General features: G+C 40.2%; 1 protein-coding gene across 1 annotated transcript in view; it reads right to left on the bottom strand.

Annotated features, from left to right (window-relative positions):
* Positions 1-10,850, bottom strand: part of LOC308077758 (BRCA1-associated protein-like) — an 801,007-nt gene that overhangs the window by 318,975 nt on the left and 471,182 nt on the right. The window lies entirely within an intron of this gene.

Below are 10,850 nucleotides of genomic sequence, written 5' to 3'. Positions count from 1 at the left end.
GCTGATTTTATTTTTTGTTTGTTTTACCATTGAGCTGATAGAGCCTGCCTGCTTGCTCAGGGGAGAAATTGAATCTTAAACCCATCAGGTCAAAACTTTGTGTCAGATCCTGTGTCTAGGTGAGACATGACCTTTGACACCATCTAAATGTCTCAATAGAAGAGCAGGGAGACTAAATAGATAGAAGTTATAGTTATATTGTATTAACATACTCTACCATACAGCTTGGACAAAATTACATTTCATTCATTTTATTTAAAAAAAAAAGTGACACAAAGAGTCTCCTTTGTGTCTCCTACCGGAACCGTTGTCTACCGGTCTGCTGGTCATCAGATTATTCGCTTATAGGAATGAGACAAAAACTAAAAAACATATATATTTTTGGGGTGAACTATCCCTTTAACAAAGCACCGTGCAGGATTCTACTGATTGAAAAGGGTTGTTATCATATTAAAGGGTTGTTATCATATTAAAGGGTTGTTATCATATTTGATGAAGAAGATAAAGATGTTGATACGATAGTGTTTATTGACGTTATGTTCTGAACTACACGCCTACGTGCCCAGGTGTCACAAAAGGACTTCTCCCTCACACATGACTTTGACCTCGTTGACCCAGAATGATTTATGTGTGATGTTGTTATTAGTATGAGATCATTCTAATGTGTTATGTAATAAACATATAATCTATGTGACTTCTGTGCTCTGGCACCGCTGAAGCATGATTCATCTCACCTTATCAACACATTTTCACTTTATCGCGTCATCGTGCGTTTTATAGTGCATGGAAGGCTTTCAAAATGTCCTGTGGACGGTTATGGATGTGGAGATGTTAACCCATTAAGACCTGAAGCCGCTTCTAAAAAAACTCAAAATCCAGTCCAATCAAAAACAGTTTATCGGAAAAAATATATTAAAAAATCATTTTCACGATTTTTCAAAAATACCAGATCTACAAGCTCATAGCGCGGCACTCGGTGCCGCGCTATGAGCTTGTATATCTGCTATTTTTCAATAGCCAAAGAAATCTAAAGTGACACAGATGCGTTCCAGGCCTGAAGCCGATTCTACAATTTCTTCTAAATCCCAACAGTTTTCTGAAAAAAACGTATGTTTCTATATCAGTGGTGCTCGAACCTTTCATGTCAAGGACCCCCAAAATTATATGTATTCGGCCGCGGACCCCCATCTCAAAATATGTTGTTCCAGGGACCCCCCCAGAAGCAAAGATTTGAGTTAAAAATGTTCGCTTTAAAATAATATATATATTCAAAGATTAGCACCCATTTTCACGATTTTTCAAAAATAGCAGATCTACAAGCTCATAGCGCGGCACTCGGTACCGCGCTATGAGCTTGTAGATCTGCTATTTTTGAATAGTGTAAAATAATGCTTTTTTTTTGCTCAAGTCTTAAAATGACACACGGATGGGTTCCAGGTCTTAAATGGTTAAAATAATAGGTGGAAAGGAAGAGATGTTGGCACTCTGCCATCTCCCAGCAGAAACTTTTATTTAGTGTAAACACTTTAGTTTACGCTAAATAAACTTTTTTACTGGGAGCTTCAGTGTACGAACTTCACTTCCTTTGGTCCTAAGCAGTGGTGGAAAAAGTACTGGCATGTTTTACTTGATACATTCTAAATTTACTTGAGTAAAAGTACAAAAGCATTGGCATCAAAATATACTTAAGTACAAAAAGTTTAAAAGTACTCATTGAGCACGATGTGCCATTTCACAAGTTTCCAAATGTATAAAATCCTTTGAAAATAGCCGATCTACAAGCTCACAATGCGACATTTTCAAATGGCCGAAATGTATATAGGGCTGAAGGTGGTTGCTTGTAGATCTGCTATTTTCAAGAGATTGTTATTAATTTGAAAACTTGAAATGGGACATTCTGCATAATGAGTAGGCCTGCTTTGACTTTTTTGGCGCATTTTGATGCCAAGACTTTTGCACTTTTACTCAAGTACATTTTGAATTCCGGACTTTTACTTGTAATAGAGTATTTCCACATTACAGTATTGATACTTTTACTTAAGCAAAAAATGAGAGTACTTTTTCCACCACTGGAGATAAAGAAGTTAATGCCTGACAACAACAATATGCTGTATGATTACTGCAGGGGCATCTCATAATGAAGGATAAATGTGTTTATAAACATACTAAGCAAAGCACAGATTATCAGCTTTACACTGAAAACAGTCAAATGCTGCAGAAAGAAAAAATAATGTCTCTTCAGGCATTATACTGTATGTGTGCATCATTGCATGTGCAGTAACACAGTGTAAATAACACTCTAACATAATATGTGTTTAATAAATAAATACACAAATAATGAAGGCTCCACTGTGTACTGCTGGTGTGTACTGTACTTGTATTGTGACCAGCGTTGCCAGATCTTGCAAGAGAAATAAGCAACCGGATCTATGAAATCAAGCCCAAAAGATTAAAAGCGACTAGCACTTTAAACTTATATTTCATAGGCTATGTGAAAATAGCCGATCTACAAGCGACACGTGAGCTTGTAGATCTGCTATTTTCAAATACTTTTTTGGGGAAAAAAATAATATTTCAACAACACAAATCTGGTACGGGGCTCCCTGACACAAAATGTTTTCAGGTGGGGATACTCGGATAATTACATATTAATTTTGGGGGTCCTTGACATGACAATGTTTGAGAACCACTTACTGTTTTTAAACAGCATTAGGAAACAAGCCCATAATAAGCAAACTACACTTTAGAAACAAACCCGAATAAACACACAACCCACAACTAACCAATATTTACAAGCTACGCTTTACAGGGGAAAAACAAGCCCAAAGTCGCTTATAATGAACTGCAGACCTGGCAACGCTGCCTGTGACATGGCAGTGGCACTTTGTTTGAATCAGGTGAGGTCTAGACCAATCAGCACAGAGAGACACGCAGCAGGGATTTTAGTGATCTTTGACCCCGTGTTGATAAAACGCTGCTCTCCGCTCTCCCAGTGGGTGAAAGTTCACCTCAGATCTGTTCTAATGACAAGGTCAAGTTGAATGAATCACGTCTGGTTAAAAGTCACTTCCAAATGTCCCGGACGTGAATGAAAAGACACCATTGTGCCTGTCGGTGCCCTAAAGCTCTCCTTTATGTAACCCTAAACCCCAACGTACATGGAAGGGGGATTTACCAGCGATGGACAGAGGCGGAAAAAGTACTCACATTCTTTACTTAAGTACTGCATTGCAAAGAAATACTCTGTTTCAAGTAAAAGTCCGGAATTCAAAATTTACTTGAGTAAAAGTACAAAAGTGTTGGCATCAAAATGTACTTAAAGTACCAAAAGTAGAAGGTAATAATTCGGCAGAATGTCCCATTTCACAAGTTTTCAAATGTATAAAGTGTGTAAAAAATCTTTTGAAAATAGCCGATCTACAAGCTCACAATGTGTCGCATCGTGACGCATTGTGAGCTTGTAGATCTGCTATTTTCAAATGGCCGAAATGTATATAGGGCTGAAGTGGAGTAGAAGTAAAAGTACTGAAAATTGGAAATACTCCAGTAAAGTAAAAAATAGATCAAAATTCTACTTAAGTACAGTACTTTAGTAAATGTACTTAGTTACTTTACACCACTGGTGATGGAAGAAGTACTCACATGTTATACTTTAAGTAAAAGTATCGATACTGCTATGTAGAACAGGGGTCAGTCATCACCATGCCAGCTTGTATCAACATTTGTATCAATATTTAATTTTTTGTCACGGACATACAAAATAACTCGTATAGCGAGACTTCCGGTGGGAATTGAAGACAATTCAAGACAATCACGTTGCATATAGTGTTCTGTCACTATATGAACGTCAGAGCTTACCAAAAAAAAATGCTATTAAAGCTATTAAAATACGCGATCTAGCGCAAGGCCTATAAGCGCACGTTTTTAGCTGAGGCGGACCCGGGACGGAGTTATGACATTTTTCGACTGTACTAGAAAGGATATCATAACATCACAGAAAAGGTAAGAAAACCGAGCGGCAAAATTCCCCTTTAACATAGCCTACTAATGATTGACACTTGACAATGTGTATAGGGTCAAAATGGTTGAAATTTCAGTTCCTTAGTTTATTTATTTTTCTCAGTTCTCTGTTTGCCGGAAATGTCAAGTCAAATGATTTGTGGTTTTGTCCGCAAGTGTCTTTCCAAGTTTCTCTTTCTTCACCATCACTGTGCAGTTCTCACACAGTGAATTCTGATGACATTGCAGTTCCATGTTAGCCTGGTAAACCCCCCTGGAACTAGCCTGGGGGTTTACCAGGCTAGTTCCATGTATGGTACACAAATACATATGGCTGAGATTTCAGTTCCTCGTGTATTTTTATCAGTTCTCTGTCTGAATTTCAATTAATTTTCACACTGCCCCCACTCATTTTCATTTTCAAACCAGCAAACGAACCTGAGCATGGTTTTGACGGAGGACGATATGAATGCATGGTTTTTGTCAGGGTTTTCAAATTGCTCCACAATGGACGAGCTACACTCGTTTTCTGTATGTTTGTCAAGGTACTGTAGTTAGTTTCAAGAGTTGTGCTTTCCGTTAAGGTGAACAAGTATTTGACGTTGATGAGAAAGTCTTAGACCACGTGTAGGTGGTGTAACGTTAAGGTATGCCAGTGGAACAATGACAAAAAGAAGGCAGCTATTAGCATTACCTCTAGCCGTCTGTCACCTGATGCAATTATGTACGGGTAGTCGGGTACCAATACGACAAATCTCCTGCAATATATTAATGAGCATGACATGTCATCCTGACACTTTACGAGACACCAAAATCATTCAAACATTTCTTTAAAAAACATATTGTGAATATTTAGGATAGATACACATTATTATAACCAAAACACAAAATGTGCCACGGATTTGGACATAAGGTGAGGTAAAAAAAAATAGTGCTGCATAAGGTGCAGCACTATTATCTAACAAATATGGGACAAAACTTGATATAATGTAATACAGCTTATAGTTTTTAATATATTTTTTAATGTTTTATTAATTACTTGGCCTGTGTTTAAAATGTTAAAATGTGGAAAAGTACAAAAGTATCAGCATCAAAAAAAGTACCAAAAGTAAAAGTACAAAAATGTTTGAAAATAGCAGATCCACAAGCTCACAACGCGTTGTGCGATGCGACGCGTTGTGAGCTTGTAGATCTGCTATTTTCAAATAGCCTATGTATAAAATAGGGCTAAAGTGGTTAATGTATGTTTTATACTGTAAAAATTGATATCTGTAAAGTACAGTAACTAGCTACTAAAGTTTTCAAATAATTTTTGTGGAGTAAAAGCTCAATATTTGCCTCTGAGATGTGGTGGAGTAGAAGTAAAAGTATTGAAATTGGAAATACTCAAGTAAAGTAAAAGTACCTCAAAATTGTACTTAAGTACAGTACTTAAGTAAATGTACTTAGTTACTTTCCACCACTGGAAAGAGAAATGCAGATGTGGTCTTATAACATTATCTTCCACTAGCAGGTTTATATCACCAAATTCAATCTGCTGAGAATATGTATTGTTATAATTGTATGATAGGTCAGATATTAGACTGGTTTTGGACTTCTGGCTTAATACTGATGAGCTGTGGATCAAACCCATGTGAGTAAACATAATGGAAACAAACCAGTCCATTTAATTACAATGTCAAGTTTAACTTTCCTTTCTTGTCATGTTTAAAGTCACTTCCATGTTCCATACATAAATACACCACAGAAATTCAAGGAATTTGAGAAAGATGCATTACTGGACAATAATTGTATTCTCTAGTCTAACAATGGAACAAAAAATGACGAGTCATGAAATCTGAATATAGTGAAAAGTTAAACAAAGTAGTTTGTATGTAATTGTCAAACGCCACGTTAATCTATGTTTGTAATGTGACTGAACCAGCAGAGGATGTTTATTGTCAACACTTTATGATAGTAAAGAATGGAGTTCAGGCTCATTATCAGCTCTGATGAGGTATATGGTCACGTTTGTTCATTGATAGACCTACTTAGTCTCTCTGTGGACATCAATAAATCAATACCACTTATGCCCATCACACACACACACACACACACACACACACACACACACACACACACACACACACACACACACACACACACACACACACACACACACACACACACACACACACACACACACACTATTGTTAGGTTGTTTGCTCCTGTTTGTATGCAAGAACTTCTGGGAACTCAGATTATGGGCTGTTTGTTATTCACTTGTCTTTAGATTGTAGCCTATATACAACCTCTATATGCTGCAATGTTGATATACTGACATACTACTGCACGTATGCTTTAGTCATCATGTATAATGGAATTACAGCAATTAGATTTTGAGAGAGAGAGAGAGAGACAGAGACACACACACACACACACACACACACACACACACACACACACACACACACACACACACACACACACACACACACACACACACACACACACACACACACACACACACACACACACACACACACACACACACACACACAGAGAGAGACACACACACACACACACACACACACACACACACACACACACACACACACACACACACACACACACACACACACACACACACACACACACACACACACACACACATATATACACACACACACACACACACACACACACACACACACACACACACACACACACACACACACACACACACACACACACACACACACACACACACACACACAAAGAGAGAGAGAGAGAGAGAAAGGGATGGTCAGAGCCACACAAGGACAGACATATCTGATGTTTTGGGTTACAGACGGTACCACGTGTTCCTGAGCTGAGCAGCAGCTATCAGTGTTGACATCACTATGGTGGAAACTCCCCCTGCTCAGTATAAAACCAACCAATAGGGAGCGTTACAGTTAGTCACAGCTAAGAGAGACAGAGAGACAGACAGTTTGCTTTAGAAAGGATACACAATGTTATAGATTTGGGGTTGTGTATATAGCTTTCATTGCCTGCCTTGTGCTTTATATATTAATTGACAAACAGGCCTGGCTGTGTCAGTCACTCACATAACGGCTCTAGCAGCATTATGCACAAAACATGTGTTCTCCTGGTCATTCTACTGACCCATCCTCTGACATGGACCTCCTCCGCAGAGGGGGAGGAGAACCACTGCGGTTGGATCAAAGTCATGGAGAACAAGGAGGAGACACACTATAGTTTCCTCCTCCGGAGGAGAACCAACCAGCCATCATCCTCCTCCTCCTCTCCATCCTATCGCCTGTACCACTCCATCTGGTCCATGCAGGAGGAGCAGCAGGAGGAGCAGAGATCTTCTCCTCTCCGCTGCTCTTGGAGCGACGACGCAGCGGTGATAGAACATTACTTCTCTCTGTGTGAGGAGCGCAGCGGGGAGTTTAACCAACAACCTCACCAACTCTTTGATCTCAGCCTGCTGTTTGATGATGATGATGGGATGTGCGTCTCCTCCACGTCTCCCCACGAAGCCTCCAGGAGAGAGGAGGAGAGCAGGAGAAGGAGAGAGGAGGAGAGAAGGAGAGAGGAGGAGAGAAGGAGAAGGAGAGAGGAGACTGGACAGAGACACAGGCTGGTACGGAGCCTGGGCGAGGTGAATGATGACCCCCAGGGTCACCGGGGTGACATTGGAGGTCATCGGCGCGTGAAACGTGGCTTCATTGTTCCTGGAACTCTCTGGTGTGGCTCTGGGAATAAAGCACCTTCATACGCAGACCTGGGTGAGTTAAGTTAAGGTGCATGGTTCCCAGTGGTGGTGGAAAAAGTACTAAAATTCTCTACTAAGTAAAAGTACAAATACTGCAATATAGAAATACTCTGTTATAAGAGACAAGTAAAAGTCCAGAATTCTAAATTTGCTTGAGTAAAAGTACAAAAGTATTGGCATCAAGATGTACTTAAAGTACCAAAGGTAAAAGTAGGCTATACTCATTTTGCAGACTGTCCCGTTTCAATATGTATGTATTTTTTTTGTTGTTGAAAATAGCAGATCTACAAGCGATGCGAGGCGTTGTGAGCTAGTAGATCTGCTGTTCTCAAATAGCCAAAATATATAGAGATTAAGTGGTTATGTTGGTATGTTTAGTAATAATAATATGAATCTACAAAGTAACTAGTAACTAAAGTTTTGCAATAATTGTTGCAGTAAAAGTACTATATTTTCCTCAGAGATGTAATGGAATAGAAGTAAAAGTATTGAAAATTGGCAATACTCCAATAAGTAAAAAAATACCTCAAAATTGTATTTGAGTAAATGTACTTAGCTACTTTCCAGCACTGGTGGTTCCCTGTGTGTGTGTGTGTGTGTGTGTGTGTGTGTGTGTGTGTGTGTGTGTGTGTGTGTGTGTGTGTGTGTGTGTGTGTGTGTGTGTGTGTGTGTGTGTGTGTGTGTGTGTGTGTGTGTGTGTGTGTGTGTGTGTGTGTGTGTGTGTGTGTGTGTGTGTGTGTGTGTGTGTGTGTGTGTGTGTGTGTGTCCTCTGGAACGTTACACAGCAAAATCATCAGTGTTGAAGCTGCAATGCATGAGCTTAACCACTAGGCGTCCCATTTGATACCAGGGTCTCAAAAGCAGTGGTTCTCAAACTTTTTCATGTCAAGGACCTCCACATTGATATGCCCTATTTAGCCAGGGACCCCTCATAAGAGAATATGTGTGTTGCGATGTGATGCACCATGAGCTTGTAGATCTACTATTTTTGAATAACCAAAGTATAAAATAGGGTTAAAGTGGCTAAACTGATTTTTGCTATTAACTCATTTTGCTGGGGACCCCCTTAAGGACCCCCAGACCTCACTTTGAGAACCACTGGTTTAAAATGTAAAAGTAGGGAGAGCACACCTCCAACCACTGCAGATCATTAGTTATTTAGTATTAACATACTCTACCTGGGAGCCCCATATCAAGGGGTTTCCTGTTTACCAGTGTTGCCATGCCTGCTTATAATAAGAGAATTTGGGATTGATTCCTAAGTGTAGTTTCTTATTTTGGCTTGCTTCCTAATGTCTTTTAAACCAGCGGTTACCACATTCATCTCATGTATGAAGGACCCCCAGATTAATATGTGTTTGTCCGCGGACCCCCATCTGAAAATATGTTGTGCCAGGGACCCCCATCCAAGATGTTTGCTAAAATCTTTCAAAAAAAATTAAAAATCTCACTTTTCCCCCCGATATTTTCTGAAAATAGCAGACCTACAAGCTCACAACATGTTGCGATGTGACGCGTTGTTAGCTTGTAGATCCGCTATTTTCAAATAGCTGCTGTCTGTTACAGGTGTGTTCTCAGAGACTGACAGCTGCTGTCGGGAACATGACCAGTGCCAGGACACCATCCTGTCCTTTCACTCCAGCTTCGGCGTCTTCAACAGCAACATCTTCACCATGTCTCACTGTGACTGTGACAAGAGGTAAGAGAGAGGACCCCCGTCCGAACATGTTTTTGTGCCAGGGACCCCCAAAAGAGGAGATTTATGTGTAAAAAAAAAAAAAAAAAGTAAAATAGTAGATCTACAAGCTTGCAGCGCGGCACGAAGAGACGCGCTGTGAGCTTGTAGATCTGCTAGTTTTGATTAGCCAAAGTATAAATGCATAAAGAAAGTGGTTAAAATGATGCTATGTTAACTACTTTAGCTGGGGAACCCCTGGATGAAAAGGTTGAGAACCACAGCTCTAAATCAATGTTTTGCACCAATTAATATTGAGCCCATAGTTGTTGATCTGAGACGGACGATCTTTCCTGACGTGAGTTTGTAATAATGTTCCTGTAGATTCCGTGGCTGTCTGTCGGGGGCCAACGACAGCATATCAGACGTGGTGGGATACACGTTCTTTAACGTGCTGAAGCTGAACTGCTTTGAGTTCTCTCACAGACTGCAGTGCACACAGAGGAACTGGTTCGGAAGGTAGGTGAACGACACATGTTGTTTTGTGAGCTATTGGCTTTAAAGCTGCAATCCGCAACTTTTAGGGGGGGGGGGGGGGGGGGGGGCTTATGTGCTTGAGGCAGCACTACCTGCATGTCAACCAGTGCTGCCCGACACTAGTGTCTAAATGTATAGGGAGACCTCCTCCAACCCACTGCAGATGAACTATTTATAATAATAATCATAAGAATACATCACATTTGCATAGCGCTCTTCTTAGTACTCAAAGTCGCTTTACATTAAACAACAGAACAAATGAAAGAAACAACTTTATTAAGACAATAACCTTGTTAAAAGGCTAAAATTACGCAAAGGAAAACATTAAAAAATAAAAGGCAGAGAGGTGGATTAGAATTAGGCGGGGAAAGCGATACTGAACCTTGGGTTTTGAGGGAGATTGGTTAAAATCATATTTGATTTATTTAAAATAAGTTCCTGTTCCCTAAGTTCCTCCAGTAATTTTTTTATTATACAACACAGACTTGACCAAGATTGACTGCCGAATAAGAGTTTCCTTTTGAACTCATTCCATTTAAACCTCCATTATACCTACCAGGTGTAAGGAGAACAAAATGTCACCGTACGCCGTGGTTCACCAAGCCACTCAGTACGGAGGAGAGGAGAGCAGCAGCAACACCACCATGGAGCTCCACATCTCCACCGTCATCAGTGCTACCTTCTCCGCTCAGGGCCAGCTCACTGCAGAGACCCAGGAGGAGAACATCAGTACATCACAGCCAGCTCAGGTCCAGGTCACTGCAGAGACCCAGGAGGAGAACATCAGTACATCACAGCCAGCTCAGGTCCAGGTCACTGCAGGGACCCAGGAGGAGAACATCAGTACATCACAGCCAGCTCAGGTCCAGGTCACTG

This window comes from Gymnoscopelus braueri (genome assembly GCF_963280865.1).
Source record: "Gymnoscopelus braueri genome assembly, chromosome: 22".
Taxonomy (NCBI): Eukaryota; Metazoa; Chordata; class Actinopteri; order Myctophiformes; family Myctophidae; genus Gymnoscopelus; species Gymnoscopelus braueri.
This window is presented reverse-complemented; position numbering and strand designations above follow the sequence as displayed.